The sequence below is a fragment of the Camponotus floridanus genome, unplaced genomic scaffold, assembly GCF_003227725.1.
Source record: "Camponotus floridanus strain SB8 unplaced genomic scaffold, Cflo_v7.5 scaffold16, whole genome shotgun sequence".
NCBI classification, from domain to species: Eukaryota; Metazoa; Arthropoda; class Insecta; order Hymenoptera; family Formicidae; genus Camponotus; species Camponotus floridanus.
In genome coordinates, this window is record NW_020229281.1 from 3,443,736 (window position 1) to 3,454,567 (window position 10,832).

Sequence of the window (10,832 nt, forward strand, 5' to 3'; positions counted from 1 at the left end):
AAAATATACAACAATATAACATATAAATCTTGAACAAATATAAATACCTTGGATCAGCCATGCGACGACGCGTTTCCGTCACATTCGCCACGTGACACAAGACTGTAAATCACCGTGACTGGATCGGAAATCTCTTTCGCTCGTCAAAGTATCGCTTCAGATCTCCGATAACGCTTATCGCTACAAAGTGGAAAACACTCGTTAACAATAATAGAACAATAACACTAAACTGACCGATATATACCGAGCTCCCTCGCACTTCCGGTTTCTATCGAACGAAGCGCGCGCGATTACGCGAGGATATCGCGGATGTGGCGCGCTCGTGCAACTTCGCTCTTCGGAGTCGGGGTCTCAGTCACCGGGACTTGGGTCGACGAGGATACCGCGACGACGACGACGACGCCGACGACGTTGACGGCGCTGACGCCAGTCGACGAAGCAGTCGACGAGGCGATGGATACGAGGCGGGGATGCAGAACCCCGTAGGGAGGGGGGTAGCAATGGCGGTGCAGAGGTGAGGGTGAGATAAAGTGAGGCGAACCTGGGCGCAGGTTCGTACGTCCTCGCGATATTTACCGCTCGTACGAACCGGGATTTCGCTTCGGGGATTTCTTCGATCCATTCTGCGTGAAATCATTATTAAACAAGCGCGGCTGGTCGAATTCATTTTTGATTACCGCGAATCCCGCAGCTTTCTTAATCCGTACCCGTCTCAATTTCCCAAGGGACATTGTCGCGATTGTTGAGAATGACAGAAATTTTTATACTTGTTCACGATTTACACGGTTTTTTTTCTTCAAATATGATTGTCTTCGTGGAAATCGGTGAAATTTATCATAAGATTCATTATATTGAGAAATTAAAACTGAAGATGTATTTGTCCTGTTTACAGCTGAAACTAATATTTTTTAATTGTAAAAGGTACTATAACTCCTGAAAGATACTAGAGGTAGGTTGAGTTTAAAATTTTTCGAAGGTAAAACGTGAGCGCGTAAAATAACCAATAATTCTCGATTTGTAACGTTTCGGAACATTTTTGTCTCGAGTGAAAAATGAACTGTTCCTTCGCTTACGCACTATGGAGTCTCGAAGCTTAGAAAATATCAGGCTTGCCATTTATTTCACTCGCTTTGCTTCGAGTCACTCGTTTTGAAAGCACTATACAACAATAGCCTAGTCGGAATCAGCTGGTTGCACTTCCGAGAAAGAATTTCTGCCGACACTGGTTCGCGCCGATTCATTTTCCTGACGCTAATTCTGTTTGAATGTAAATAATTGTTCTTCCCCGACGGGTTAGTAAATAGAGTATGTGGAGTTCCTTAATATAAATGGCTTTCTTAATTTATTGTCTATCGTATATATACACACAATATTTATGGGCAGCGAAAATAATTTTAATTAATAACCAGCACGCGACAGTATTCTTGGCGTGTTGCCGGAAAAATTACAGAATTTTATTGCACTGCAAAATGAGAAATAGTTGCGTTAAATCGCCAAGAAATGAGAGATAGATGCACTACTAAATTGCCAAGTAACTTTTTTGCGAAATGAAAATTTTTCAAATTCGTTTCATTGTATGTTATCTGCATGAATTACTGCAATTTTCATTTATTCGGTCATTTAAGTTTTTTCAATTTATGCGTAAAAATGACTTATTATCTTACTGATAAGAAGAAAACAAAATCAATTTTAGTACATGCATTTTAATTTACTATTTTAAGAATAGCGTATTTCAAATGCAATAATCAATTTGTCGCAAAAAATTGCGATATCGCGTGATGCGCATATAACATGTATAACATCTATTATATGCAAGTAAGATGTGGAAAAAGAAACTTTGTTAATAATTTAATCTTTTATAGACTTTTTCAGATTCCTAAGAATCATTTTAATGATTGTTTTCGAAAATTGTTTTAACACAATTAATTGAAGAATTCACTCGAAACAATCACGAAGATAGCGACACGATATTAAATCAATGAAATGGATAGGACCTCGTTATTTTTTTAAAAATAATTTCTCGTTCCCAACATATAACATCACACGTAACATTATGTTCTATTGCTTTCTCTCTCTCTCTTTCTCTCTTTCTCTCTCTCTCTCTCTCTCTCTCTCTCTCTCTCTCTATCTATCTATCTATCTATCTATCTATCTCTCTATTTCGCATTTATTATAATGTTTATTTAAAGCGCACATGGAGTACCCTTAAGTTCCATCTACTTCGTGAATTATGAACTGAGTTTTAATCGAACTCGCAGCCAAACTCGCCAAAGTTCGATACTAATGCATACAAATGCTGCATTTGGTCTTGTAATTTGATTACAGACAGCGCTTCCTCTATATTCGATTATATGCTCCGCTTATTGACTTTTGTATTATCGCGCTTGACGCGTCTATGTGTTAGACGCGTGTTAATACGAATCATTGTGGATTTAAAGCGAAAATTAACGCACTATTATTCTCCCTGTTTATTCCACAGTGATTGTTTTTTTTTTGGAAAATTACAAACTAGTTTACATTTCCATATTCGATTTACATTTCGCAATCATTCATTGAGAAATTACAGAGGATTATAAATTACCCAGCAATATGATGACGGCTAAACATGTCTTAATAATATTTTAATGACATATAATACGTCATTAATTCAAAGCATTTTATTAATATTAATTCAAATCATATTTAGTATTAATTTTTAAGTAATATTAATTTTGATCGCAATGAAAATGTCAAATTTTCGGTTTCTCGAATATGTTTGCTGGGTAAATTATCTCCAGTAAAAGTAAACGTTAAAATTATTTAGTAATTTATAGGCAGACTCTTCATTGTTTACATAGATATAATGAATATATATAATTTTATGTAGAAATATCTTCTCTTTTTTCTTTTTGCTTTATTGTTAGTAGCGTATCGAATTTTATTGATTTCCATAGATCTTCACCAGTTTATGCAAACAAGTTACAAACCACCGGTATTTCGTCATTAAAATATCAATTTTTCACCCTCGATCTAATAAAACTATTATATATATCCATTGTATAATATAATGTTGTGAAATAAGGCAGATATACAGATTTTTCTGATAACAAGATTCTGTCTCTCTCACATCTCGTCGCTTGTAAATGATGATCCTTAAATGAGACTATCGGCCTTTATCGAGTACATGACATTCGTACGAGTGTATCTGAGCGCTTTGTTCTCCGACAATTTAGCTCCATGCAGTCTGGTCTTTCTAGAGCGCTTGCGCCCCTCTGGTCTCGCGGATGGCGGCGATGGTGGGGCTGGTTTTCGGAGGGTGGATAGCGAATATTGACGTGTCGCAGGCGAGCCAGGGGTTAGCAGGTGGCAGGAGCTTTAGCGAGGCCAAGGGCTCCTGGGGGCAAACGAGGGGTGGAAACAAACTCGAGAGGATGCAGCGTTTACTATCGCGTTGTAGGGGTGGATCCCTCTTTCATGAGACGGCAGTTGTCGAGAAATATCTTGGATCGATCTTGTTTTGCGCATTACACTAATTTCTAATTCGCGATTTGTTCAGAAAAAGAAAGAGGTAAATTATATCAACTTTCTCACAACTTTATCAGCTTTGCTTGCAGCTCTTTCTTTTTTTAATTACATTATAAATGTTTCATTATATTATACGTGTAAAATATATACATTTGAGATAAAATATATACATTGATATTGTATCAATCAACATAATGAATTGTTAATTTCTATATAAAAAATTTGAAATGTTTTTTTATACTGGAATACGTTGCTGTTGCATTATAATTTTTCTTCTTAGGAGAGTTATTTCTTTGTCGAATATGATCGTTGCGTAGCGAATTTCTGTTTGTAATCGATATGTTTATTGTTTGCGAATCAAGTTTCGCTTGCAAAAACTCGTGCAGCATGTATTTATCGGTGAATTTAAATTAATGAATAGAAACTGTTCGTCAAAATATCCCTCAAAATTATAATAGAAGAAAAACAAACGTAAATGAATTATTTAAAATTTTAAATAAAATTTACGTTACACTTGAAAGAATTCATGATATTACTGACGTGAATCATTTTTTAGATATCACTAATTGAGTGAAGAAAACTTTTTTTATTTGTGCAACGAAACTATATTATGTGAAATATCAAATTACAAATAGCACATGAATCGTTTGAAAATATCTCGTTAGCAAACAGTCTATATTGAATTTCCAATTACGAACGTTTGTTTTGCATGCACGATACATGTTTGCTTATATCGTTGCATTTAATTATATTATTTTGCCGATTCTTACAAGAATATACAAATGAATTAGACTTATATGCTATGACAGATGCTATCATAATATCAATTTACGAGATAGCATATCGCTATCATTATAATTTCATTATAATTTTATTATAATTTATAATTTCAGAAATAATATTGCTTTTCAGAGATTTTATCTGTGAATAATATATATACAATATTTTATAGTGTTCACTATGCGTGAATGTATTTTGATACTCCAGAGTAATTATATATATATATATATATATATATATATATATATATATATAAATTTCATATAGTAGATATTTCTTGAATATCTTATAATTACTACAATTATCTTATTTTAAGAATTATCATGAAAATTGAAAACTTTCCAAGTTTACAATTCCTATTCCAAGCTTCCATGCATTCTTTTTGATAGACACCTCAACATTTATACGCATTTCAATCCGTCACGATGTTTCATGTTTTTACGCCGCTTTTGTTCAGAATATCTCCCGGATCGTTAGTAATCATCTTGTGCGCAGAAATCTGCTTTTTCTAAAAAAAAATGTTTCTATGATAAAAAAAGATGTGTTTTCTTAGGACTAACTTGTACTGACTATGGCGATCCTTGTACATGAAAGTGATCTTTTAGGTGGTTAGCATGAACCCAACGCTCATGTTTCCCCGAAAATTCTCATAACAAGCTGTCATTTGCAGGCCTCTGTGTAGAGAGAACATAGAAGGAAATGTGCAATACGCGTACAATTCCACAGAGCCGAACAGCCGTGACAAATGCAACTCCCCTCTCGAGTCCTTGAAGCACCCTAATCGTGCCCGCTTCTGTGTCGATTCTCTCGATTGCTATATTCCCGCCATTCGTTGTCGCAGATCGATCATTTTCTTGTCGGATAATTGATTCTTGTGTAGCAAAGTTCGTAAAATACAGTAGTTAGTTATGGAATATTGCTATTAATAATATCACATAAGTGTTACGATATCAAAATGCTAGAATATTTGACGATGATGCAATTTTTACAATATAGACAAAGTAAAGTAATTTAGTGATATTTCTTATTCTTTACAGATTTAAGGAATTAGGATATTTTATTTTATATATTATTAAAAAAATAAAAATATTATATATTATCGAATAAAAATAAATTTCATATATATGTATATAATACATGTGTATATGTATATACACACATATATAAAACAATAAATGTATTATTCTTGTTTATGAAAAATTAAGTTTAGCTTGTACAATTTTTCTGTCTACTGTCTACTATTTTCACAGTCTACTGTGGAAATAAAAAATTTTTTTTAAATAAAATTTTTTAAAATAAAAAGATCATTTGATGAACAAAAATAATAAATAAGATTTATAAATATATAGTTATGTTTCTTTTTTAAATAAATATTACAAATTTTAAAATGACCATTTTTTATAAGAATATTTTGCAATTATTAAATTAAAACTACAGAATACACATAATATCATATACATTTACAATATGCAATTTATACATACGTAAATAATATCAAAAGACATATAGAAAATATATTTGAAATTATATCTAAATAACACGAGAGGTACAGCGTGGAAACGCACAAGTTGTTGCCGAAGTTAGTTCTGGAATCTTACTAACAGGCCAACCGTTTCAGCGAAGAGGAACTGTTGTACATCGTACGCTCTCTTGTAGCAACTTCGTGAAACTTAGTAGAAATTTGGATTGGTTAGAGAACCATTGAGATATTATTATTAAATTTATTATAACAGTAAGGAATGTCTTATTTTAATCTATTCGATATCGTAGCTAAATGTCTGATGGAAAATGTAAGAAAGATCTCGTTTTCCTGAAAAATTACGGCATTATAAAAAACTGACTTTAAATTCCGATAGTTTTTTGTGATGCCTTGTACTTGTATTAGTAAAGTTCGTTGCTCTCTCACTCGTTTTCCTGACCTACGATATACTACGATCCCTTATGCTACGACCTGTAATTAACGTCGATCTTGCGGGGGCAATTCCGCCTATCATTTGTGTAGTAAAGCAATTAATTGAAGGAGCGAAGAAAGTAAGGACTTTTTTATCTAACGATATTCTATCCTTAAACTGTTAATGTATTAGATAGCATGACGCATAGGGAGGAAAGATCTGTTCTTCAAATTCTTCAAAATCATGATAAAAAAATAATTCAAAGAAACGTACACAGATTTCAATACTTTAATTTGCCAGGCTCTTTTTGTCCTGTTATTCGATGAATCTTGTCTCGGATTTTTCTTCCTTTTCTGCATCGGCTTTTCCATCGTACCCATATCTCGTTTATCTCGCGGAAAAAGAGAAGACGAATGTCTAATGGATTTAGCTCCCTACGGAGACCGATGGAGTTGGTTTGAAAGGAAAGGTAGATTCTCTTTAGTGCTCGCATCGCTCGTGCCTGGTAAGATTCGATGTGTGAAAGGGGAGTATAAGGAAAATCGTGGGAAATGCATCACGTCTGGAAGTTATTCGCGCGACATGATGATAGAACGTTCTACAGAATTTGGTAACAGCTATTCTTTCCGACTTGTTGCTCACATGATACGTGAAATCGAGAATTCTGATATGTACAAATTAGAGGTGTGTAAGAATAATAATTTCTTATAAATTGATGGTTATTTGTAAAATTAAAATCTCTTGCTCACACATATACATATATGTATGCGTGCAATATTTTTTTCTTGAGATATATGTTAGATTATAAATATCATATGTGTTCTTTATAAATAAATTTGACGTTGAAAAATATATCTGCAGTCTTGTTTAATAAAAAAAAACGCATCTATCTCTATCTATATTTCTAAAGAGAAATGCACACAAAATTCTATAAGGAAAATAGCAAAGAGAAATCCTCTTTCATATATAATAATTTTTATTTTTTGAATATATTTGATTGGTTGATTTAGTTAGATTAGAATAATTTTTATACGATTTCTTCTTCCATCTCTTTCTCTCTTTGAAAATTTATTCATTTGAAATCTGCTTTGACGTATTTATACCATCATGTATTTTACAACTGTGCTTACATACTTATGCAGAGGATTTCGTAAAGAGGAAATGTGCTTCGAAAATATAGAATATCATGAAAATGTAGAATTTATCGCGCATTTTCGCTTTAAAATATAGCGCAATTTCAATATTGCACGATGGCGGATTGCTATGTGCAAATACTAGATATTTAAATTGGTACGTATGCACTAATGATATACTAAAAGCCCGAAGAAGTTTCGTTGACATCCATTAACGTCACATATATTACAAAATGTATGAAATTGTTTAATTTATATACGTGAAACTATATTATTTCGTATATTATTTCGAAAAGTTTTACTAATTTGTTAAAAGTACCAAAAAAATTGATAAACGACGTCCCTTCAAAGTTTGTAAAATGAAATTTCGCTCCGAGATTACTTCTGAAGCGCGGATCATGTTTAATCCTTCGGATGATATAATACAACGTTATTAAAAGATACAACGCATTAAAAAAGTTGTCTTTGGAAGAATCTTAATCCAGAAGTAATAAGAATGTTGTCGGAGCCGGTCGGAATGAAACATCGAATTTGCCGTCTTTCTTTGGCTCTTTGGTGAAACCGGCGGCGCGTCTCGGCGATTTATCACAGACAGAAATGCAATTTTCTGCAATGAGTTCACCATGCAGTAAGTGATCCAAGCTGTCGAGAGAATTCGTAATGTCGTACTGTTCATGGCAGTAATGGAATCCTTTAACTCTTTATTAAGAATTATGCATGCGTTTTCTTGCATAAACGTTCGAGCTGCTTTCTCTACATAGAAAATTAATTTTATATTAAAATTTTAATACATTATGTAACACAGATTATATGAATTTATACAGTGTTCATAAAACAGATTGTCAAACTTTGGGAATATATTGAGGAAATAGAATAATTTAAAAAAGCTCCTTTAATCTCTTTTTAATCAATCATTTTATGTCTGAAAATTATTGATTAAAAAGATATAAGAGAAATATAAGTTATAAGAGAATTATATATTATGATTTTACGTTAAAAAAAAGATTTGTGAAAAAAAGTGCTAAAACATTTTCTTTAGACAGAAAGAGAGAGAGTGCTAAAAATATTTTGTTTTATTACATTTTACTCTGGAAATAACATTTATATATTTTATTAAAAAAGATGTCTCTTTACTTTTTAATATTTTTAATAAAAACGCCCACACGAACTGTTAATAATGTAAAATTAATAAATTACGAAAATACGATAGAGAGAGAGATAAAATTAAAACGTATCGCAGATAATGTGGAATGACAAAATATAAAGGTCTTTTTTGATCAAAGAATTGTATAAAAAAATTGCTTGAATTAATAGGTAATATAGGTAGAATACTTTCGGTTTCGAAAGTAAATTAAAGAAAATCTATAAAAAAAGGAGATACAAGCTAAACCATGTACAAAGTCTTTGTACGCTTGTGGCAAAATGTATGATTTTTTGCATGGATATTTTAATAACCGAATTTTGCTTGTCAGTCAGAATTAGGAACACATGAATGCATACTTACAAAAGCACCGTCTATTAAATATATCAAAGAACAGATAATTTCTAGAACGTACTATAGCATTTTTAGATGCGTTTCGATCAAAGTATAATCTTTTTTTGCAACGCTTTTTATTCAACGATTTTATTCATAAGATATTTTTGCCAACATTATAAACAGATAAAATATTATCGTATAAATATTATATCGATAAAATACTATCGGAAAAGACATTCATATTAAGCAGTATTTCAAGATGTGTCTATTTGGTTATTTATTTTATTTTATACATATTTACAGGAACGACTATGCAAATAATCCTTTCTCGTAAATTATATAATACGGGAGGATAAATTCACATTCACAGCTTGTTGGCAATTGGAATACCGGTACTATAGTAGAGTCGGGTTTAAAGTGTTAAGTTACTCGTGAAGAAAATGTTAGTTGCTCCCCTGAATCGTTCTAACCCCCGGGGCTAAATTGGTGCGGTTCGGTTTCGAAATAGCGGCTCGAAATTGTGGCGGTTACGAGTGTCGAACGTACTGCAGTAATTGTATGTGCACACCGCGCGTAATTGCATGTTATTGTGTGTCGCGCGACTGAAATCGAAGAGGAGAAACAGAGAGAGGGGGAGGGGGAGGGAGAGACTTTTAGAGAAAGAGAGAGAGAGAGACTTTTACGGAAGAATGGAACTACAAGCTTGATTTTTCCGGCTTTCGATGAAAGTTAGATTCGGATGTCTTCTGTATCCCGATGCAACGCATCGATCGTATTCTATCCGCGTCTCTCGCACACGCGGAATAAAATCGAGTTATCCCAGTTCGGTTGAAATGGGAACACGCCGACGCGTGATTCTCAATTAATCCGATGAAATTTCATTTTGTTCTCATCGGCGCGACGATCCCCGTAAAAACGCGTGCGCGACATCGTTATTTCTTATTTGCGACGAGGACGGGTTCGATGACAATGAACGGGCATGATAGAATAAAACGCGCCTCGTTGGGAACGATATTCGGAATCCAGGGCGACTAATCGCGGATTTACGAGAAGGAGAAATCTTCGTTTGCGAATAACCAGGCTTTAAAATCATGAGATTTTATTTTTTTCCAGCTGCATTTATAACGTTCGATTTATTCTATACATACAATTTATGTATTTTTTTGATAGTTAGAGATCTCTTTTTCCTGTTGTGCAATTTTCTTTATTATATATATAGCATGAAATAACGAGGACTCATATTAATTCACGAGGAATGGTCTATTTAATTTTCATTTTGCATCAAAGGACATATAATATGATTAGGTATTGGGTTTAATATTTTATCATTAATTAGCTTCATTTTACCGAAACCGTGTTTCATTCCAAAATAGAATACCTGTTAGTCGCATGGTAATAGAATACAGATAATCATTTATTCTCTTAATGCTCGAAAAACATCGTCGTGCTTAAACGAGAAAGCACAGTATTTCGAATTAGTGTAGAAACAGTGGAAAGGGGAGCGGGGGAGAAAACAATATGGCAGAAAAGGAAAATAAGCAACGCTCGAGGCGGGGTCCAAGTCGAGAAATAATTACGTAAAATATTGCTCTAGTTTTGTGCCAGGCCGCGTATTCTTAGCATGAGAACGCGTCTGTTATAAAGTTGAATTAGCTGTTCAGAATAAACTGGCCTTCAACAGAATACATTAATTATCAATGAATAATATAAAATCTTATTTTGTTTCGTTTTTAAAACTGGCTATCTTATAACAATTTCATTGATCGAGTTAATTAATATTAGATGTTATTTGTTAACACAATATTTTTATATATAATAACTATATATTTTCTTTATACATAATAACTTTATATCGTAATGTATAATGATTCTTGTATAATAATATAAGATTAATGATTATTCAGATTAATTTTACCTTAGGAAAACCTTTTCGCATATCTTTTGATTGATTCTAATGTATTCATTTTTGCATACTTTGCTCGATCGATCCGAGGAACCGACAGAAAATTTATCGTCGACGGAAATACGGTATCTTCCTTCCTCTCT

General features: G+C 32.9%; 1 protein-coding gene across 1 annotated transcript in view; it reads right to left on the reverse strand.

Moving 5' to 3' along the window:
- LOC105255932 (brain tumor protein) overlaps positions 1–219 on the reverse strand; it is an 85,950-nt gene extending 85,731 nt beyond the window's left edge. The window contains exon 1 of the mRNA XM_025407051.1: positions 48–219. The gene's annotated coding sequence lies outside the window, so the exon portion shown is untranslated. The remainder of the gene's footprint in view (positions 1–47) is intronic.
- Between the last annotated feature and the right edge of the window lie 10,613 nt (positions 220–10,832).